Consider the following 24,485-nt stretch of genomic DNA (forward strand, 5'->3'; position numbering starts at 1 on the left):
GTTACAGTGCATCTTTATTGTCTTCTCATTTTTTTTTTGGAAAATATTGTTTGGGGAATTCAAAACTCGTGTTTGGTGTCTCAAATAATCCTCTTCTTAAAGGATCTGTTTTTCTACTGTTTCTTCCAGAGGCCTATATATATATTTTTTCAGAGCTGAGGACCGAACCCAGGCCTTGCGCTTGCTAGGCAAGCGCTCTACCACTGAGCTAAATCCTCAACCCCCAGAGGCCTATATTTTAAAGTTATTATACAGCATAAATACACATTAAAAACTCAAGGCATGAGATATAATTGTCTCTCATAGTAGAATACTTGATTAATAAGTTTATAAATCTGGGATCAATCCTCAGCACTGCCAAAACCAAATATTAATGAATGAATAAATAAATAACCAACATGGAGTAAAAATGTGTGAATGAAATGTTCTACTCCAGTTTTCTTTGTTAAGTGAAGAGTTTGGGCTTTATGGTTGCTAAGAAACTTGTTCTTTTAATAAAGACTTACTGTTCAATGATCATAATAATTGATCGGATTTCACGTTGATACAATAGACTGTACTGAGTGATTTAGATGATTTGCTCAGTCTTATTTAAACCCCAGATTACTTCAGATTAGTACCGCCATCACTGGCATAGCAGACTTTTAAGAATAGATTTAAAAACCTAAGATTATTCACCTTCACTCCACGAGCATTGGAAAAGATGCATCAGTTATCTGTATTGGTTCTCGGATATCTCTACTATTCTGTATGCAAGATAGGTAATGGTTTATCATTTTTAAAAAATTTTTGTAGGTAAGTGTATTTAATGACTCTTCATTTTAAATGTGATCAAACGTGGCTCTGTGATCATATTCAAGAGTGAAAATAACTGTGTTTTGAAACTTACCAACTGAACACTCATTCCTAGAGATAACTGGATTACACATCATGATGAGAAACAAAGGTTTTGAGCTCTGCCAATGTGGTTTCCACACATATCCTGGCAAAGTTTGGGAGGAAGGTAGGTGTCTTGAAGGATTCTAGCATAAGGAAATGATGTTTTTCCAGGTAAAATACTAATTACTCTTATTTGATCTAAGTTAATGCAAACACATCAAAGGAAACTTAGATTTTTGTGTAAATCTGCTCTCTGACAAATACGTGAAATCCCATAAATCAGACTCACCTGGTATAACTCAAAATGCAGGGTTTAATTTTTTTCCTTAGGCGCTCTTCTACCAGTCAATGTGTTGGGAAGGACTTAGGTGAATTTTGTCTTATCTAAAAGGCTTGCCTTTTTTAATGAGGTGGGAATGATATTCAACTGTTTATACTTCATCCCCTGGGGAAAATCATAGATTGAAGGAGAAACATAATTGTTGTAGGAGAGACACACTGTTGTGATTTTTGTGGAGCCTTATTCACCCAGGACATTATAATCTACTCATGCTCTGGCTTTTCCCATGGCGTGACACTGAAAGTTCTACTTGGCCTCCCAACACACCAGACAGTGCCCAGTACACCTGGCCTACTGTCCTACTGAAGGCAGACCCAACAGGATTATACTAGAATTCTCAACAGAGACTCTAAAAGCCACAAGATTCTGGACAGACGCCATTCAGACCCCCAAGAGAACACAAATGTCAGTCCAAGATACTATTCCCAGCAAAATTCTCAACCATCATAGACTGAGAAACCAAGATATTCCATGACAAAACCAAGTTTAAACAATTTCTTTCTACTAATACAGCCCTACAGAGGATCCCAGAAGGAAATCTCCAGAAAAAGGATGTTAACGGCACCCAAGAAAACACAATAAATTAAATATTTCACAACAAACCCAAAAGGAGAGAATCATACACACACAATACCACCTTCAGCAACAAAAATAACAGGAACTAACACTCATCTGTCTTTAATATCGCTTAGCATCAATGGACTTAATTCCCCAATTAAAAAACACAGACTGGATACTTAAACAGGACCCAGCATTTTGTTGTATACAGGAAACACACATCAGTGACAAAGACAGATACTATCTCAGACTAAAAGGCAGGAAAAAGTTTGCCATTCTATTATTCAATAAAATAGACATTCAACCAAAACTTATCAAACAAGATGAGGAAGGACATTTCATATTCATCAAAGGAAAAATCCACCAAGAAAAAGTCTCAGTTCTGAACATCTATGCCCTAAATACAAGGATACCTACATTCGTAAAAGAAACTTCACTAAAGCTTAGAACACACACTGAACCTCATACAATAATAGTGGGAGACTTCAACACCCCATTCTCACTAATGGACAGGTCATTGAAACAGAAACTAAACAGAGACAGTGAAACTAACAAACGTGGATTTAGCAGATAACTACAGAACGTTCCACCACAAAACAAGACAATATAACTTCTTTTCAGCATCTCTTGGTACTTTTTCCAAAATTGACCATATAATTGGACACAAAACAAGGCTCAGTACATACAAGAAGATAGAAGTAAATCCATGCATTCTGTCAAATCACCACAGACTAAGATTAGACTTCAATAACAACAAGAACAACAGAAAGCCCACACACTCATGGAACCTGAACAACTCCCTGCTCAATGACAACTTGATCAGGGAAGAAATAAAAAAGGAAATCAAAGACTTCATAGAGTTCAATGAAAATGAAGACACAGCATACCCAAATTTATAGGACACAATGAAAGTAATGTTAAGAGGAAAATTTATGAAGTGCCTTCATAAAGAGATTGGAGAGATACAATATCAATAACGTAACAGCACACCTGAAATCTCTAGAACCGAAAGAAGTGAATACACTCAAGAGGAGTAGATGACAGGAAACAGTAAAACTCGGGGCTGAAATCAAACAGTTAGAAACAAAGAAAACAATACAAAGAATCAACAAAACAACAAGATAGATAAACCCTTAGCCAAACTAACTGAAGAACACAGAAAATGTATCCTAATTTTTAAAATAAATGAGAAGTAAAAAGGAGACATAAAAACAGAGGCTGGGGAAATTTAAAAAAATCATCAGAACCTACTACAAAGCCTATACTCTACAAAACTGGAAGATCTGGGTGAAATCTAGACAGTTACCATGTACCAAAGTTAAATCAAGATCTGTTGAACTATTTAAAGAGTTCCTTAAACCATAAGAACATAGAAATAGTCATTGAAAACCTCCCAACAAATAAAAGCACAGGGCCAGGTGGTTTTAGTACACAGAAATCTATCAGATCTTCAAAGAAGACCTAATACCAATATTTCTCAATTTATTCCATAAAATAAAACAGGAGAAACACTACCTGATTCATTCTATGAAGCCAGTTATGCTGATACTTAAGCCACACAAAGACCCAACAAAGACAGAGAACTTCAGACCAATTTTGCTCATGAATATCAATGTAAAAATATACAATAAAATTCTTGCAAACCAAAATCAAGAACACAGCAAAGCTATCATTCACTACAATCGAGTAGGCTCATTCCAGAGATGCAGGGATGATACAATATATGAAAATCCAACAAGGTAATATCTTATAAAACCAAGCTCAAGGGAAAAAAACCACACGATCATCTCATTAGATGCTGAAAAAGCCACTGACAAAATACAACACCCCTTCATGTTAAAAATCTTAGAGAGATGAGGAATTTATGGGACAAAACTAAACACAAAGAAAACCAATATATAGCAAATGAACAGCCAACATCAAATTAAATGGAGACAAACTAGAGGCAATCCCACTAAAAGACACAAGGCTGCCCACTTTCTCCCTATTTAATCAACATAGTACTTGAATTTCTAGCTAGAGCAATTAGACAACAAAAGGATATCAAGGGGACACAAATTGGAAAGGAAAAAGTCAAACTATCACTATTTGCAGATGATATGATGATATACATAAGTGACCCCCGAAATTCCACCAGAGAACCCCAACAGCTGGTAGAGAACTTCAGCAATGTGGTGGGGTAAAAAATTAAGTCAAACAAGTAAGTAGTCATCCTTTATACAAATGATAAACAGGCTGAGAAAGAATTTAGGAAAAAACACCCTTCCCAATAGCCACAAATAGTATAAAATATCTTGGTGTAACTATTACCAAGTAAGTGAAAGATCTGTACAACAAAAACTTTAAATCACTGAAAAGAGAAATTGAAGAAGATATCAGAAGATGGAAAGCTCTCCCATGCCCAATGGATTGGTAGGATAAACATGGTGAAAATAGCCATCTTACCAAAAGCAATATACATATTCAATGTAATCCTCAAAATCCCAACACAACTCTTCACAGACAAGGAGAGAGAAAATTTCAACTTCAAATGGAAAAACAAAAAACCCAGGATAGGCAATACAATTGTCAACAATTAATAGATCTGGGGGAATTACAATCCCTGACCTTAAACTGTACTACAAAGCAATAGTGATAAAACAAAACAAAACAAAACAAAACAAAACAAAACACCCACATGGTATCAGTGCAGAGACGCACAGGTTGATGAATGGAATGGAGTCGAAGACCCAGAGGTAAACCCACACGCCTATGGACACTTGATCTTTGATAAAGAAACCAAAAACACATTGGAAAAAAGAAAGCATCTTTCATAAATGGTGCTGGTCTAACTTGTGGTCTGTATGTAGAAGAATGAAAAGGGGTCCGTATTTATCACCTTACACAAAGCTCAAGTCCAAGTGGATCAAGAACCTCAACATAAAATCAGATACACTGAATTTCACAAAAGTCAAAGTGGGAAAGAGCATCGAACTCATTGGCACAGGGGGAAATTTCCTGAACAGAACTCCAGTGGCTCAGGCTCTAAGATCAAGAATTGAGAAATGGGCCACCAGAACGCAGGTGTTGTGAAAGCCACCGCTAATTCAAAGCAAAATGGGAAAGGAAAAGACTCACATCAACATCGTTGTAATTGGACACATGGATTCCGGCAAGTCCACCACAACCGCCCACCTGATCTTCAAAAGTGGTGGAATCGACAAAAGAACCATGGAAAAGTTTGAAAAGGAGGCTGCCGCGATGGGAAAAGGTTCTTTCAAGTATGCCTGGATCTTGGACAAACTGCAAGCTGAGTGCGTGCGTGGTTCGCTATTGACATCTCCCTGTGGAAATTTGAGACCGGCAAATACTATGTGACTATCATTGATGCCCCAGGTCACAGAGACTTCAACAAAAACACGATTACAGGCACATCTCAGGCTGACTGTGCCGTCCTGATTGTTGCTGCTGGTGGTGGTGAATTTGAAGCTGGTATCTCGAAGAAGGGCAGACCCCTGGGCATGCTCTTCTAGCTTACACCCTGGGTCTGAAACAGCTAATTGTTGGTGTCAACAAAATGGATTCCACCGAGCCTCCGTACAGTCAGAAGAGATACGAGGAAATCGTTAAGGAAGTCAGCACCTACATTAAGAAAATTGGCTACAACCCTGACACAGTAGCATTTGTGCCAATTTCTGGTTGGAATGGTGACAACATGCTGGAGCCAAAGGCTAATGTGCCTTGGTTCAAGGAAGGGAAAGTCACCCGCGAAGATGGCAGTGCCAGTGGCACCACACTGCTGGAAGCTTTGGACTGCATCCTGCCACCAACTCATCCAACTGACAAGCCTCTGCGACTGCCCCTCCAGGATGTTTATAAAATTGGGGGCATTGGCACTGTCCCTGTGGGCGGAGTGGAAACTGGTGTCCTCAAACCTGGCATGGTGGTTACCTTTGCTCCAGTCAGTGTAACAACTGAAGTCAAGTCTGTGGAAATGCACCATGAAGCTCTGAGTGAAGCTCTGCCTGGGGACAATGTGGGCTTCAACGTAAAGAACGAGTCTGTCAAAGATGTTATACGTGGCAATGTTGCTGGTGACAGCAAAAATGACCCACCAATGGAAGCAGCTGGCTTCATGCTCAGGTGATTATCCTGAACCATCCAGGCCAAATTATGCTGGCTACGCTCCATGCTCCTGTTCTGGCTTGTCACACGGCCCACATAGCATGCAAGTTTGCCGAGCTTAAAGAAAAGGTCGATCGTCCTTCTGGTAAGAAGCTGGAGGATGGCCCCAAATTTTTGAAGTCTGGCGATGCTGTCATTGTTGATGTGGTCCCTGGCAAGCTTCTCTGACCATCCTCCACATGGTCATTCTGCTGTTTGTGACATGAGGCAGACAGTTGCTGTGGGTGTCATCAAAGCTGTGGACAAGAAGGCTGCAGAAGCTGGCAAAGTCACCAAGTCTGCCCAGAAAGCTTAGAAGGCTAAATGAATATTATCCCTAACACCTGCCATCCCAGTCTTACTCGGTGGTGGAAGAACGGTCTCAGAACTGTTTGTCTTGGTTGGCCATTTAAATTTAATATTAAGAGACTGGTTAATGACAACAATGCATCGTAAAACCTTCAGAAAGAAAGAATGTTTTGTGGACCTTTGTGTGTGTGTGTGTGTGTGTGTGTGTGTGTGTGTGTGTGTGTGTGTGTGTGTGTGTGAGTTTTAAGTTATTAGTTTTCAAAATCAGTACTTTTTAATGGAAACAACTTGACTAAAAATCTGCAACAGAATTTTGAGACCCATTAAAACAAGTTTAATGAGAAAAAATTGATAAATGGGACCTCATGAAACTGAAAAGCTGAAAGCAAAAGACACCATCAATGGGATAAATCAGCACCCTACAGGTTGGGAAAAATATTCAGTCACCCTACACCCAACAGAGGGCTAATATCCAAAAGATATAAAGAACTCAAGAAGTTAACCCCCCCCAAAACCAAATAACCCAATTTAAAATGGGGTACATAGCTAAAGAGAGAATTAACAACAGAAGACTCTTGAATGGCTGAGAAGCAATTAAAGAAATGTTACAAGTCCCTAGTCTTCAGAAATGCAAATCAAAACAACCCTGAGATTCTACTTCACACTATCAGAATGGCTAAGATCAAAAACTCAAGTGGCAGCACACTTCTCTATTGCTGGTGGGATTGTCAACTGGTACAAGCAATCTGGAAATCAATCTGGTGGTTCCTTAGAAAGCCGGAAATTGTTCTATCTGAAGACCCAGCTATACCACTCTTGGGCACACACCCAAAAGATGCCCCATGTACCACAAGGATACATGCTCCACCATGTTCATAGCAGCCTTATTTGTAATAGTCAGAAGCTGGAAAAAACCCAGATGTTCCTCAACTGAAGAATGGATAGAGAAAATGTGGTTCATTTAAACAATGGAGTACTATTCAGCTATTAAAAACAAGGACATCATGAAATTTGAAGGCAAATGGATGGAACTAGAAAACATTCTGAGTGAGGTAACCCAGACTCAAAAGGACATGCATGTTGTGAATGCACAGATAAGTGAATATTAGCCAAAAAGTACAGAATACCTAGGATACAACCCATAGACCGTAAGAAGTTTAACAAGAAGGAAGGCCCAAGTGAGGATGCTTAAGAGGGGAACAAAATAATCATAGGAGGCAGAGGGAGGGAAGGACCTGGGTGGAAGTGGGGAGAGGAGGGGAAAAGGGGAACAGGATCAGGTATGGGGGAGAATGAATGGAAATTGCATTCTCAGGTAATGGGAGGTGAGGGGACCCTCTATGTAGCAGGAATGGAGGGCTTCCCTCTGTGTCAATGCTGAGGGCTGTGCAGTTGCAAAAGCATCTCCTGCAGAAGGACCTAATTGAGATCTGCCTGAGAGACCAAGGATTGCTAGTGCAAACAATGCCAGCCAAGCAGGAACTGCTGCTTAGAAGAGATTCTTTCTTAGGACCCATGGGGGTGTGGGTGGAGGGTATTAAAGGAGCTTACAGCAGTGCTCAGATGAGCTTGCTGCAGCATTTCTCACCTGCTCCCAGAGTCTGTGTGGTTGATCCTGCACCAACTCCCCCTGACCCTGCAAGGGCAGGTAGGGTTGGGTGGAGAGCTGTTCAGAGCACAAGCAACGCCTCTAGAAAGTACCAAGGACCTGGGAGGTGAGAGACTGTCAGGACTCTATGGGGGTGACCTTAGCCAAAATGCCCAACACTGAGAGGAGGGAACTCAAGAGCCTACCTTCAGCAGATAGACAGGGCATCAAGTAGAGGGAATTGGTTACTAATCCACAGTCAAAATTTCTGACCCAGAATAGTTCCAGTCTACAACAACTACAGAGGCAAAAATGGAGAAGAGACTGAAAGAAAGGCAGTCCAATGACCTGCCTAACTTGGGATCCATCTCATGAGTGAGCGCTCCAAAGCCTGACACTATTACTGATGCTATGCTGTGCTTACAGACAGGAGCATGGCATGGCTGTCCTCTGAGAGGCCCTACCAGCAGCTGACTGAGACAAATGCAGATACTTACACTCAACCACTGGACTGATGTTGGACCCCAAATGGTTGAATTAGGGGAAGAATTGAAGAAGCTGAAGGGGAGAGTGACCCTATATGAAGCCCAGCAGTCTCAAGGAGCTTCCAGAGACTGAGCCACCAACCAGGAGTATAAACTAGCTGGTCTGAGGTCCCTGGCACATACAAGCAGGGGACTGCCTGATCTGGCCTCAGTGGAAGAAGATGTGCTTAATTCTAGAGAGACTTGAGGCCCGGGAGAAGGGGGAGGTCTGGTGGGGAGGGCACCCTTTCAGAGGAAATGGGGAGGAGAAATAGAATGAAGAATTGTGGAAAAAGAGATGGGGATGGGGGGGGAACAACTGGAATGTAAACAAATAAAATAATTATAATTAAAAAATTTCCACAACCATAAGCTCCATTAGAACCAATCAGAACAAAATATCAGCCAGAACTGTTCTGTCTAGGCAGCGAGGAGTTGGAGAACAGAAAGCTGGTGATAATGTAAGAGAACAAAGGGACCATGCTCTACCTCCAGCAAGCAGCAGAACTTGCAAGCTTTGGCCATGTGACTCTGGCTTTTTAAAGTCCAGAATAGAAGGGACTACTTGAAAAAATTGATTCTATTCAGATGGAGCTAAGAGATTAGCAGTAATTATTTGTAAATTCATTTGGAATAACAAAAAAAAAAACAACAACAACAAAAAACAAAAACCCCAGGATAGTGAAAACTATCCCCAACAATAAAAGAACTTCTGGGAGACCAAGAACTTCCGTTCTGACCTCAAGCAGTATTACAGAGCAATAGTGATAAAAACTGTATGGTATTGGTACAGAGACAGGCAGATAGATCAGCGGAATAGAACTGAAGACCCAGAAATGAACCCACACACCTATGGTCACTTGATCTTTGGCAAAGGAGCTAAAATCATCCAGTAGACAAAAGACAGCATCTTCAACAAATAGTGCTGATTCAACTGGAGGTCAACATGTAGAAGAATGCAGATCGATCCATTCTTATCACCTTGTACAAGGCTCAAGTCCAAGTGGATCATGGATCTCCACATAAAACCAGACACACTCAAACTAATAGAAGAAAAGTGGGGAAGAGTCTCGAACACATGGGCACTGGGGAAAATTTCCTGAACAAAACACCAATGGCTTATGCTCTAAGATCAAGAATCGACAAATGGGATCTCATAAAACTGCAAAGCTAGGGGTTGGGGATTTGGCTCAGTGGTAGAGCGCTTGCCTAGCAACCGCAAGGCCCTGGGTTTGGTCCCCAGCTCCGAAAAAAAGAAAAAAAAACTGCAAAGCTTCTGTAAGGCAAAGGACACTGTTGTTAGGACAAAACGACAACCAACAGATTGGGAAAAGATCTTTACCAATCTTACATCTGATAGAGGGTTAATATCCAAAATATATAAAGAACTCAAGAAGTTAGACACCAGACAGCCAAATAACCCTATTAAAAATGGGGTACAGGCCACAAACACCCACCATATCAAAAACTAATCCATATGAAATAAGCATGGGCATGGTTGATTGGATAACACAGGTCATATGGTAAGGTGGAAAGAGAAAAGAAGATAAGTCTTGTATGCTTCTGATCAAGGTAGCCTTGACTACTCAGTGGTAGTAGCAATAGAGCCTGCCCAGGCAAGGTAAGTGGTGAGAACCTACACATGATCTTTTCCTCTGACTTTCACATGTGTTTCCACACAAAAGTAAATATATACACATCACACACATGACACACACACACACACACACACACACACACACACACCACATACATTAATAAAGACAGATGTGCAAAATAGACACCTAACCCATGGGTATATAACAGCCACACTTGTATATGTGTATATATGTAGGCATGTGTGTACATATGTCTACTTGAATATTGTAAAATGTTTTTGAGTAATTTAGTAAATATGTAATTTATTTACATGTGTATATAGATGTCTGTCTGACACATAGTTAGATACACATAATAAATGCATAGGTTCTTTGTAAAAAAAATGGGGTACAGATTTAAACAAAGACAAACAAAACAAAGTGCAAGGGCTCCTGCTTAGGCTTCGCCTGCTGCTCTCAGCCCGGCTACGGCTTCGGATTCCCGCGTTTCTGTCAGACCCTTTGTCCTCTGGACTGTGCTGGTGGCTTCTGGACTTCCGGTCAGAACCAGAATGGACCCGTGTGCTATTCTCTCCAGAACGCTCTTGTTTTAGAAGCCTTGATTTTTCCTGGGCTTCTTCCCTGTCAGTATGGCTGCTAGAAAGTTCTTCATAAAGCACGTTCTTAGACTTGTACTCTTTACAGTCACCGGATTTATTTCCGGAACATTTGGTTTTCTTCCCTTTTCTTCCTCTTCTCTTTCTCTTTCTTTTCTTTGTTATCACTCTCACTGCTGCCATCTGTCTCCGAGGAGGAAGAAGAAGAGGGAGAGGAGGATTTTTTTTCCCGTTTTTTTTTTTTTTTTTTTGTATTTATTTTCGCTCTTCCGTAACTTCTTTTTCTTATCATTTTTCTTTTTCTTTTTTGTCTTTTCAAGTCTATCCAATTTCCCGAGAAGCTTCTGCTTTTGTTAGGTGGTGAGCGACTTTAAGAACTCAACCTCGGGGTCTTCTTCACCGTCCCTTGCGATGGATCATTTGCGTCAAGTTTCTCCCCAGTACATTTTGCTTCAGCGCAAACCCAGTTTCTCCGCTATTAGCTCCGAGGGGTGCATCGAGGGCCCTGAGCCATCAGCAGGAACTGAACTTGCATTGATCCCAGAAAGACCAAACAAGGGGCACTCTCGATCTGTATTCACATGGCCCCACCTGTGACATTTAATACACTTTACATTTCGAACCTGAATACCAAAGGGCCGATCTCTGATGTTCATGTCATCTTTGGCATATTTTTTCCCTCGGAGCACCTGCCATTCAAATTTGTATTCTGTCTCTCCTTCCGTTTCTTCTTCCTCTTTGTTTTCTTTTTTAACTCCTGGCGGGGCCTCATACATGAAATTCAGGCCGTTCTTTACACGCTCATCTCTCATAAGCAATCTGTTATCATACGACTCTTGTTCTTTAAGGTACTGTTGCTTTAATCCTTCTTGTATCTTTTTAACATATGATATTTTCTGTTCTGCCATCCATACCTTCTTGATGTTGGATTTCGACGCAGGATGAAAGTCCTTTTTACACATGAAATTGGTGAATGACTTCCCCATCTTGGAGTCGGAGCCAGAAAAGTCAACTTAATTGCTTCATTTATTTTGCACATTGTACATTGCATTTATTTCATACAACCCTGAAAACAACAGAGGCAGGTATGAACTTTATATACAAAAGATGTCCACATTTTTGAAACTTGTTTTCCTAGGATCTTGAGCCATGAATACTGGTTTCTCCCTCTAAGGCATATGTGATTTTTCACTTTATTGTCAGTTAATGCTTTCACTATTTTATATTTGGTTAGCTTTTTGTCTTGAAAATATTTTACAATTATTGAGTAAGTCAAATATCTGTGGTAAATCTGTGCTATGAGATAGTATATTGGTAAGGGCACAACAACCTGCTAAGTCCAGCTTCAGGGAATGACACACCCTATTCAGGCCTTTAAGAGCACCTGCACACACACATAGTATATACATCCACACTATATACATACATAATAAAAAGATAAAAGCAAATCTTTGAAAAACCCAAACTTTGTTTCTATAAATAACAGCTTCCTGTTTTTCCTCCTCTGCCATCTGGCCTCAGGTGTTCTGCCTTTCTAGGAGTTTCATATAGAAGAATTGTATAGCATTTGAGACTTTGAAACTGGTTTATTTTGTGTATTTTAGTACTTTGAAAGACTATCAAAGTTGAAGCAGGTGTCAGAATTTTCTTTGTAAAGCAACATAATAGTCTATAAAATGTACAAAATAAAATATGTATCATATTTTATCTATTTTTTCATTTGTAGACACTAGGTTTGCTCCCCTTTTGGCTACTGTGAATAGTCCCGCTATGAAGATAAGTTTACACACTTATCTTCTGTTGTCTGCCTTTGATTACTTTAGGTATATATCAGAAGTATAACTGGTAGGTCTCAGGATTATTCAATTTTCAGTTTTTAAAGGAATCTGAATTTTTAGTATTTACATAATTTCAAATTCCTGACCATAATGCAAAAATGATACTAGTTTTACCACATTGTTACCAAAATTATTTAAAATGTTCATAACAGTAATAGTTGATGGTAATTAATGATGACGGATGAGTTTGTTTTTCTAAGATATGATATCCTTTTATAGCCCAGGCTAACCTCACACTCGTGATCCTATTGTCTCTACTTCCTAGGTACCGAAATTATGGTTGTATATGTTAAGACCAACTGCCAATTGATAAAGGTATAAAAATAATTCACAGGAAAAGACACAATTTTGCCAAATATACTGTTGGAAGAATTAGAGATCCTACAGCAACATCAACAAATGAACGTCTATGTCTGGCCCTGTGGCTGCAGACTGGGCAGTCTGTCCTGATCCCTGGCTTTTGGAGCTGTCTTTGCTGTAGGGAAGGTATGCCTTGTCCCACCACCACAGTGGTTCCAGTTCACAGTTGTTTTGACGTCTAGGACTACAGATCTGCACCACAACATCCAGCCATCCAGATTTGATATTTTTTATGCCATGTATCACCTGCTGTATACATACTGGTCTACAAAATAAGTCCCAGGCCAACCAGAGATACATGGTGAGACTCTATCTCAAAAATCTTTTAATATTTCCACCCCATTTTTCAACTACTCAAAATTCATTTTAAGGGATGGCTCACTTTGTTAGGAAAGATGCTTCTACATCCATTTCAGGTCTTAGTGAAATGTTATATGAACAGCAATGTTCTTAGAAGCTGCTTAAAATCTCATTCATAAAACATTTTTATTCTTCAGAATTTACTGAAATTGGCAAGCAGCTTGAGAATGCCTTTTGTAATCTATACATGACTGCAAAAGTCAGAAATTGTGACCACAAGTGATTGCAGACTCAAAAAGCAAGCATTTCCTGTTCAGTTGGGAAATTCAGAAGGTGGGGCAGATGGCAACACCCTGGCCCCAGCTCTATTATGTTAGCTGGTATGTCAGATAATAAAGGCTGTTACACAGGACAGTTTGATCTGGGACAAATTGTATTTTGAATTTACTCTTTTCCAGTTGAGTGAACAGTAAACTACACAAGTCGGAAACACCTACCTAATATAGGCGAGTGGCTAAACTGCTTTCTTAGCTAGTCTCTTACAGTCAGAGAAGGCAATCAGGCTTTGGATGTTAAAAATAAAAAGCAAAACACAACACAACAAAAACCCACCTTTCTTTTATTCTTGGTTCCCTAAAACAGAACATTTCCTTGGTCTTTAGTCTTTTTAAAATTTTTTTTATTTATTACATTCCAAACGTTGCCCCTCTTCCTTGTCCCCCCTCCAAGGGTTCTTCACCCTGTCCTCCCTCCCCTTTGCATCTGACATGCTTATTTATTTTTGTAAGACATTTTAAAGACCTTTGGAAGATCACATGCTACAGGATATCATTATAAAGGAGATCCTGGGACAGCTGTCTGAAATATATAAAGAATTCTTACAATTCAGTGTTGAAAACAGACTACCCTAATAAAATATCTGCACTAATAGAGGCTGAAGGTTCTCATATCTGCTGCATTCAATCCATTTTGGTTTTTTTTTATTGCTTGTTGAGATTCTATTTTCATAATATTCTTTTTAAATCGTTTTTCTGTTTTATTAAGCATATATATATATACATTTATAAACTTGCATAAACATATTCTTTTGCTTTATAACAGGAAAAACAATGTCGGTATCATGTTTCATGGACTTTTTTATTGGAATTTTTAATTTATATTTCAAATGTTATTCCCTTTCCTGGTTTCCTGTCCTTAAGCCCCCTATCCCATCTCCTCCTTCTTCTATAAGAGTGTTTCCCTCCCCATCTACCCTCTTCCTGCCCCCCAACATTCCTTTGCACTGGGGGTCCAACCTTGGCAGGACCAAGGGCTTCTCCTTCCATTGGTGCCCTTACTAGGCCATTCATTGCTACCTATGCAGATGGAGCCCTGGGTCAGCCCATGTATAGTCTTTGGGTAGTGGTTTAGTCCCTGGAAGCTCTGGTTGGTTGGCATTGTTGTTATTATGGGGTCTCAAGCCCCTTCAGCTCTTTTGGTTCTTTCTCTGATTCCTCCAACGGGGGTCCCGTTCTCAGTTCAGTGGTTTAATGATGGCATTCGCCTATGTATTTGACATGCTCTAGTTGTGTCCCTCAGGAGACATCTATATCCAGTTCTTGTCAGCATGTACTTCTGAGCTTCATTAATCTTATCTAGTTTTGGTGGCTGTATATATATGGGGTACATGTGGGCCAGGCTCTGAATGGCTGTTCCTTCAGTCTCTGCTCCAAACTTTGTCTCCATATCCCCCCTACAGATATTTTTGTTCCCCATTTTAAGAAGGAGTGAAGCATCCGCACTTTGGTCATCCTTCTTGAGCTTCATGTGGTCTGTGGATTGTATCTTGGGTAATTTGAACTTTATGGTTAATATACATTTATCAGTGAGTGTATATCAAGTGTGTTTTTCTGTGATTGGGTTGTCTCACTTGGGATGATATTTTCCAGTAAATTCCATTTACCTATGAATTTAATGAAGTTATTTTTTTGATAGCTGAGTAGTACTCCATTGTGTAGATGTACCACATTTTCTGTATCCATTCCTCTGTCGAAGGGCATCTGGGTTCTTCCCAGCTTCTGGCTATTATAAAGAAGGCTGCTATGAACATAGTGGAGCATGTGTCTTTGTCATGCCTTGGAGCATCCTTTGGGTATATGCCCAAGAGAGGTATAGTTACGTCCTCAGGTAGTGCAATGTCCAGTTTCTGAGGAACCTCCAGAATGGCTTGTACCAGTTTGCAATCCCACCAACAATGGAAGACTATTCCTATTTCTCCACATCCTTGCCAGCATCTGTTGTTACCTGAACTTTTGATCTTAGTTATTCTGACTGGTATAAGGTGGAATCTCAGGGTTGTTTTGATTTGCATTTCCTTGATGACTAAGGATGTTGAACATTTCTTTAGGTGCTTCTCAGCCATTCGACATTCCTCAGCTGAGAATTCTTTGTTTAGCTCTGTACCCCATTTTTAATAGGGTTATTTGGCTCTCTGGAGTCTCTTTTTTTGAGTGTTACAAGTTACTGTAATATACCTTATAAATAAGACCTGTTTGTGAAAAAATGGAGTAACTATTATACAAGTTTCACATTCAAATATAGTCGACACAGTCAAGATATACATATTTATAAAACTATTTTAAAATACATTTTATGGGGCTGGAGATTTAGCTCAATGGTAGAGCGCTTACCTAGGAAGCGCAAGGCCCTGGGTTCGGTCCCCAGCTCCGAAAAAAAAGAACCAAAAAAAAATACATTTTATAACCTACAACAATATCACATTTTTGGTCAAATCTTGCCAAAAACTTGCTTTTTAAAATTTATTTCTTTTTATTCTTTAATTCTTTTTTTACAGTCCAGGCTTCATCTTCCTCCCGCTGTGTACCCTGACTGCTTTCCACCCATACCTCCTCTCCCCCCTCTGAGAGTCTTCAAGAAGATGTCTCCACCCCTCCTCTCCCCACCAGGCCTCTCCACTCCCTGGGGCCTCAAGTTTCTCAAGGGTTGAATGCATCTTCTCTCAATGAGGCCAGACCATACAGTCCTCTGCTGTATATTTGTCAAGGGCTTCATATTTGCTGGCCTATGCTGCCTGGTTGGTAGCTCAGAGTCTGAGAGCTCTTGGGGGTCCAGGACAGTTGAGACTGCTGGTCTTCCCATGGGGATGCCCTCCTCCTCAGCTTCTTTCAGCTTTCTCCCAATTTAACCACAGGAGTCCCTGGCTTCTATCCATTGGTTGGGTGCTAGTATCTGCATCTGACTCTTTCAACTGCTTGTTGGGCCCTCGGAGGGCAGCCATGCTAGGGTCCTGTCTGCAAGCACAGCATCAGTAACAGTGTCAGGCCTTGGGGCCTCCCCTTGAGATGAATCACTAGACCTCCTTTCTTTCATTCTGTCCCTGCAGTTCCTTCAGACAGGAACAATTCTGGGTCAGAGTTTTTGACTGTGGGATGGCAGCCCCATCCCTCCACTTGATGCCCTGTCTCTCCACTGGAGGTGGGCTCTACAAGTTCCCCCTCCCCACTGTAGAGCACTTCATCCTAGATTCCTCCCTTTCAGTCCTGAGAGTCTCTCACCTCCCAGATCTCTGGTTCATTCTAGAAGGTCTCCCCACCTCCTCATGATGTTCTCATTCTTAATAACTGAGTAGTATTCCATTGTGTAAATGGACTGCATTTGCTATATCCATTCTTCCATTGTTGGACATCTGGGTTGTTTCCTGCCTCTGGCCATCACAAATAAGGCCTCTATGAACACAGTGGAATGTGTGCCCCTGTGGCATGGTGCGGCATCTTTTGAGTATACGCCCAAGAGTGGTATTGCTGAGTCTTCAGGTAGATCTATTTCCAATTTTCTGAGGAATCACCAGACTGATTTCCAGAGTGGTTGTAGCAGTTTTCAATCCCACCAGCAATGGAGGACTGTTCCTCTTTCTCCACATCCTCGCCAACATGTACTGTCACCTGAGGTTTTGATCTTAGCCATTCTGATTGGTATGAGGTGGGATCTCAGTGTCATTTTAATTTGCATTTCCCTGATTTCTAAGGACTTTGAAAATTTCTGTAAGTGCTTCTCAGCCATTCGAGATTCCTCTGTTGTGAATTCTCTGTTTAGTTCTATACCCCATTTTTGATTGGCTTGTTTGTTCTTTTGGTGGTTAGCTTACAGGATTTAGGCTGACCTTGAAATCAGCAATCCTCCTGCCTCAGATTTGGGACTTGAATAGACATTTTTCCAGAAAAGATATACAAATAGGCAACAAATAAACCAAAAATGTGCTATAACATTAGGGTACTACAATTAAAAACCAAAACATTTGGAACCTTTAATGCCACATCCATATCACCTCTTCCTTGGCTCAGAGAAGATCAGAAGAATCTTCTGGAAAGAATACAGAAACCTGGCAATAGAAAGGGGCCCTGAAACACTGTCTTACGAATTTACAACAGCTGTGGTTGCCTACGTAGGAGCTAAACAAGGCCAAGCCTTTAGCCATTCAATCATAGATGGGCAGGAGTTTTGGGGGCTCAGGGAAGGCAATGATAATCAAAGGCTATGGAGAGTAAGTCATTGCCTTCACTGATAGAGCCACTGTTGAGTTACCCATGCTTCAGTGGATCCTTCGCACTCACGCCTACGTCATGCCCTGGTTAAACCCAGTAGATCACAAAACAAAACCAAAAAGACATGAAAGTGGAAGGAGAACTTGGTATGGAAAGGGATCAGGTGGTGGGGGAAGGTTAAGTAAACTTGGAGAGAATAAGTATGCCCAGAATGCATCTTATACACCTATGGAATTGTCATAGAATACTACTAATAAAACCCACAATGAGGTACCATTTAATGTCCACACAGATAATAGTTAAACTATAACTATAATTTTTGAAAATTAAAAACTTTTAAAATTGTCTTGTTTAACTTTTTGTTTTGTTTTGCCTGCACGTACATCTGTGTATCATTTGTATGCCAGGTGCCTGCAAATTTCCTGAAGTTTGAGTTACAGACCATTGTGAGCTGTAGTGTGGGTGCTGGGAATTGAACCTTGGTCCTCTTGAAGACCATCTAGTACTCTTAAGTGATGAGCCATCTCTCCAGACACTACACTACTTTTATAGCTTTATTTCTCTGACACTGAAGAGTGAATCCAGGTCCCTGTGAATCTGGGTAAGTCCTCTACACAGATATATATGTCCACCTGAAAATAATAGTGTTGTTTTGAATCTGAAGAGTGAACTCCCTCCTCCACACCGATGGCAAAATGTAAACTAGGACAGCTACAGGTGAAAAGTTTGGTGGCTCCTTAAAAAGTTAAGAAGTAAGTAGCCAATAATTCTACTCTGTAACCCAAACATTGAAAACTATATCCAAACAAAAACTTGCATATTAATTAATGTTCACATAAGCACTATACATAATAGGCAAAGTTAGAAATAAGCCCATTGAAAATGCATAATTAAAAGCAGCATATGCATTTAATTTGAATGGCTTTAAAAGAAGGACAAAGAATGAACCTTAATGACACACAAGCATAAATACCTAAAATAATCAAAATTGAAGAATCAGAAGAATGTCATTTTTTAAGGTCAGAGGGAATAGGAAGTAGAAAGTCAGTCTTTTGTAGACTCTGAGTTCAAGTGTAGAAGCTTAAGAATTTATGGAAATGGATGATAGTGATCAATGTACAGCAGTGCAGTATGAGCTTAGTAAGATGAAACTTTTCACTTGAAAACCATGATCCCTGTTACGACTATCTTACCACAAGTTGTGTGTGTATGTGTGGTGTGTGTGTGTGTGTGTGTGTGTGTGTGTGTGTGTGTGTGTGTCTGTGTCAGGGTCAGTTCCACACAGCGCAAATTGGTCTTTAACTCCTGATCCTCCTGTCTATACTTCCTAAATGTGATATATAAACAGATTTTTATCACCATATTCTGTAAATTTTCTTATTTTATATGTAATTAAAATAAATGTGGTATTCAGAGTTTCCAATGGCGATTTGACAAGGGTCAGTTTCATGTGAGATAAAAGGATGCTCTTGGGGCAATGCTTTCTCTTTGGTGGTGTTCTTCAGTGTTGTTCTTGCCTGGCACTTGAGATAGTGAGATCCAGTGTGTACTCGACGATTACAATAAGAAATGGTAGGAGGCATTGTGGAGAGGTCAGAAGAGTCACTGAAAGGTGGAGAAAAAGAACTTTTAGAACAAGGACACCTTTCAGGGGCCAGGTTGACTATAGGAAAGAGTTCATTCTAGGGCAGCATTCTTTGGGGGGCATATATTAGATATCCTTCATATCAGATATTTACATTACAAGTCATAACAGTAGTAAAATTACAGTTATGAAGTAGTAACAAAATAATTTTAAGGTTGGAGTCACTACAACATGAGAAACTGTATTAAAGGTTTGCAGCATTAGAAAGGTTGAGAACCTCTACTCTAGGACAAAGGCTTAGTAATTGACCATTTGCAAGCTATTTGGGGACATGTGAGCTCTGGGAAACTACATATCACCAGGAAAATATATACTCTAAATTGAACACCAAAGCTGTAGGTTTCTAAAGTTCACGGCGTGTGCCAGGACTGAGTGGGTTAAAAAGAAAGTACGGCTGGCTGTTGTGACACATATTTGTAAACCCAACACTTGGGAGGATGAAGCAATAGTGTTGTCGTGAGTTCCAGGTCAGTCTGTGTTACACTGTGAAGTCTATTTAAAGAGAGAGAGAGAGAGAGAGAGAGAGAGAGAGAGAGAGAGAGAGAGAGAAGACAGTGCTGAGATAAATTGTAAATTTAGATATAAAAGATAGATGTTGTTGTGATAGAATCGTGGCTCATGTCTGAACAGACCACACCAGGCCACATGGAAGATGATTATTGAAGATGATGGAGACAAGATGGGGGAAAGGAGAGAGAAGAGAGAAAAAAGAGAAAAGGGACGGAAAGGGTCTGCCTTTTATTTAAACTGTGATGTAACTGTTCCCAGGTGAAGGTGGGAGCTGAACCAAATGTATGCTGGTAATGTATGGTCATTGGCGTGGCAATGGATGCGCAGGTCCCTGTAGCCTGTTGGAGGCGAAAGCAGTTCCTGATAGCAGCAGATTTCAACCAGTGTCACAGCAGAAGATAATTTTCCAACGACTTATCTAAATACCTTTAGAAAGTTGCTATGACTATTTCTCTTTGGCATTATATTATTTATTAGTCCTGGGTATTTAACATTTATAAAAAGTTTGAAATTAGGCAAAACTGCTGAGTTTATTGTCTTTTCTGGGATAAAATTCTACAGTTTAACTACTGCATCTAATACAGCAGCCATTTCTTAGAATTCTTGGGCTGGAGGTGCTGCTAAATGATAGAGCACACACTTAAAATACAAGTACTTGTGTGTTCAACCCACAGCACCACAGATTAGATTCAATTCAGGTATGCAATATGCTATTCTATCTTGTTTGCACTAACTCTGAAATCTTAGATTTTCAAAATTTTCTCTTTAAGTTATTTTTATGAGTTCCTTTGTTTTTTTGTTTTGTTTATTTTTTGCTTTGTTGAGACTGGATCACACTATATAGCTCCGAGTGTCCTGGAACTCACTGTGTAGACCTGATGGGCTTTGAATTCACAGAGACCTGTCTGCCTCTTGAGTGCTAGGATTAAAGGCATGAGCAGACACCTGGCCTGGGCTCTTTTGTTAATGAGATAAATTTAGTGTAGGCACATGCTCACGCTTTTTGCATACATTTTTTTCTACCAAAACGCAATTCTGTAAATGTTAAAGAAAAGGCTTACACAAAGTGCCCAGAAAGTACAAACAAAGAGAAAGTGATACTAAGAGCCACCATGGCCACCATATGGTGAGAAGACACCTGAGCCAAGTGTTCATGTAACAGGAGCTGCTGCCATGCTGGAGAGGAAAGAGAAAAGCAAGATTTGAAGTGAAGAAGCATCGCAAGGCAAGGGAACAATGTGACATAGGCATAGATGGTTTCAAATGAGATTGCAACACAGGAAGAAGTCAGAGCCTAGGCTGCACAGCTCATAATAATGAACAGTCTAATCCTGTATGAAAGCACAGATGTGATATAATAAGATACCTTTTTTGTTTTAGGAAAACTTACTTTGTCTTCAGAATGGATGGTTATTTGAAAATAGATCGAAAAAATAAAGGTATTGTACAGGTAAGTAGTAAGAAGGCCATGGATTAAGGCAATGCTGTGGTGAAGAGCAGGCACAGAACAATTTGTAATAAATAGGGCGCAGCGGTTGCCTAGATGTAAGTAGGAGTGGGAAAAGAAGGGTAGGAGGTGAGTGAGATAGACGGAACATTTGATGAATGATCATGCGGGGGTGGTTGGGATAAGAAGGCACTGACCTACATTCATACTAATTTCTTCTTTGGGTGTAGAGATAGTATTGCTTAGATTGTAAATGAGGCAGGAACAGCAATTAACAGCTGCATATATTTTGTAGATGAGAAACTGGGATAATAGCAAGGTGTTCCTAACTTTTTGCACAGTTTACACATACTAGAGAATCAACACTTTGTCTACCTGGGCAACCTGAGTGTCTATCTTTCCTTTCTTTTTTTAAAGACAGGGTCTCACTATGTAGCCCTGGTGGTCTTAGAACTTTCTGAGTGGACCAGGATGGCCTTTACTTGCCTCTGCCTATAGAGTACTAGAAAGTAAAGCCATGTACCATCATACTCAACCTATCTTTTCTAATAAAATGCTATATTGCTCACTCTGGGAGTCTCCCCAAAGTTTTTATGCTGTAATTTTAAATGAGTATCTTTCTAAGGCTTAATACTTATCTTTCAAAAATAAGAAATGCAAGCATTACTTTCCATACCATGTTTTACACACTCTGTAAGATATTAATCCACGTTCTGTGAGTAAGAGTAGTGTATACAAGTAAATTTTGGATATATATATATGTATATATATAATTTTGAGACTCATATAAGACTGCGGAAATCTAATAAAAAGAAATAATTTTCATTTTGTGTTTTAACCCAAAGTTATTTTCCACCCGAAGACAGATGTTTCCTCTGTGTATCTTTTTACTAATATGAATTTAAGCCACGAGTCAATACAAACCACTCCTGGATCAAGCATAGCAATATTGGTTAGTGAGAATCATTATTTTTCTAAGTCTATAAGATGCCAAATTATGTGGAATACATGGTATCCACCTGAATTATAACATAATCAATCAATTCCCATGGTTTAAATGTCATACAATAAACAGTCTCTAAAAAAATTACTTCATAAAGGGCTAGCAAGATGGCTTAGAGAAAAGGGGAATTTATTCCAAGCCTGTATGCCTGAGTTCAATACTAGGCACTCATGTGGTGAAAGAACTTAAGAAACCCCTACAAATTCTTCACTTCACACATGTGCTGTGGCACTATGTGTACTCACATATACGTAAGACAACATACCCAACAATGAATGTAATTTAATCTATTATTATTTATTTATTATTCTTAAAAAAATAAGAAGAGGTGAGGCCTGGTAATGTAGACCTTTTTAATCACCCCATTCAGGAGGAAATGGTAGGTAGACTTCTGTGAATTCAAGGCCAGCCTGATCTACACAGGCATTTCCAGGATAGCTAGGGCTCCTTAGTAAACTCCATTTCCAAAAATAAACAAACAAAAACAAACAAATCTGTACAGACTGCTCAATGATTATGAGCCCACGCTGCTCTTGCATAAGTCTTGAGTTTAGTTCCCAAGATGGGAGTTTGGTTCTTAGCATCTATGCAGGGTGGATCACAACTTCCTGTAGCCCTACCTCCAGGGAATCTGCAGTTTTTTAATGGCATCCATGATCATCCATGTGATTCATAAAACACTCAGACTTATGTACATAAATACAAATTAAATAAAATGAACATAAATAAAATTAAAAATGGCTTAAAGGCGGTGTGCTTGATGAGTTTTATGCCCCAATTCTACACATCAAGGCACCAGACATGGTTATATATACTTGTATGTGTATGTATTTTCCATGCATGTGTGTTTATGTATGTATCATATATATGCTAAGCCCAGAGAGTGTGTCAGATCCCCAAAACTGGAGTTACAGTTGTGTGTTGTCACACTGGTGCTGAAGACAAAACTTCTGTCCTCTGCAAGAACAGCAAGTGCTTTTAGTTCTGAGTCATCCCTCCAGTGCTCAAGGTTACGTTTTAAATCATTGCATCTTTATTTGGGTTTTCACAAACTGAGAATTTAATCAAAGAATATCTGAAAGACCAGAGGTCCAGGTTGGCATTTTAACCAAACTGTATTAGATGTATTTGGGTAGGTATAGAGGGCAGACTCAGAATCAACAAAACATGGTTGGATCAGAAGGAAAACTTTGGCTCATTAAAAAGATATTGAAAAGCCATCCCATCTCAATTTGAGTCTATAGCCAAGTTAAATTTCTGTTTACTATAAAACTTGAGGTTTATATATTTCTCAATGCTGAGTTGCACCGTACCCCGCCCCCCCCCCCCGTTCTTGAGAATGTCCTATACCCATTGCTCCATGACCCACTTTATCCTTAACCACCTGCTCTCACTTCTGTAATGCAAAATCCCCCACCCTACGATTTTTGCCCTGTATAAAGGGCTAGAGAAGTTGGCTTTGGGCTGGTATTATGTACCCTATTTTAGGGGGAGACAGCTGCTGACTTGGCTCTGGTTTGTACACAGTAAATCTTGCTTTAATTTGGCCATAATTTGGTCTTTCTCCTCACGTCTGTCACAGTATAATTTATAAAAACGACAGAAATCTGTAAATGGGCTTGACTTAACATACCATCTCTAGTTATATTTAACAGTTGAGAACAATGTCCAGTGTGGTGGTTTAAACCTACACCCAGCACATGGAAAGACTGAGGCAGGATCATGTATTTAAGGCCAGTCTGGGTAATATAAGGAGAAGGGCTCCTGAGGACAATCTGCCTGAGATTGTAGAGGAGAAACTTCTAGGTTTGTAAGTGCACGCTTACCTCTGGGGACTGAGCATAGCCAGAGCCTAGCGAATACCAGGCACTATCATTGCTCTACCACTGAGCAGTATACTCTGTGGAATTTTCTGTTAACCAGTGCATGGTTGCAGGCTTCTGAAACCTTCTCTATTGTAGACCACTTCCCCATTGCAGGATTCCAGATCCCGGGGCTGTGTGTCAGTTTGTTCATTTATAACTATCATCATTAATCATAAACATGAGCTGGAAAGAGCTCAGTTCCTATAGTGCCTAAGGACTTAAGTCAGATCCCTAAAACCCACATAAAAAGGAAGGTGTGGTGACGTGCAGTTGGAATCCTATCCCGGGGCGGTAGGAGGAAACAAGAGGACTCACTGGCCAGTGTAGCCCAATCGGGAAAGCTTTGGGTCCTTCCGGTCTCGGTAAAAAGCCACAGGCCTGGAGTCACTCGAAGATGACGCATTTTTGCTGCGCCACGCAGACGGGGCGGAGCTTGCTGGA

At 40.0% G+C, this 24,485-nt stretch overlaps 2 pseudogenes; one reads left to right on the forward strand and one right to left on the reverse strand.

The window, feature by feature from the left end:
- Window positions 1-4,858: 4,858 nt before the first annotated feature.
- Window positions 4,859-6,236, forward strand: Eef1a1-ps6 (eukaryotic translation elongation factor 1 alpha 1, pseudogene 6; annotated as a pseudogene).
- On the reverse strand, window positions 5,337-24,476 carry LOC134482651 (corepressor interacting with RBPJ 1-like; annotated as a pseudogene).
- Between the last annotated feature and the right edge of the window lie 9 nt (window positions 24,477-24,485).

The sequence above is a fragment of the Rattus norvegicus genome, chromosome 17, assembly GCF_036323735.1.
Source record: "Rattus norvegicus strain BN/NHsdMcwi chromosome 17, GRCr8, whole genome shotgun sequence".
Lineage (NCBI taxonomy): Eukaryota > Metazoa > Chordata > Mammalia > Rodentia > Muridae > Rattus > Rattus norvegicus.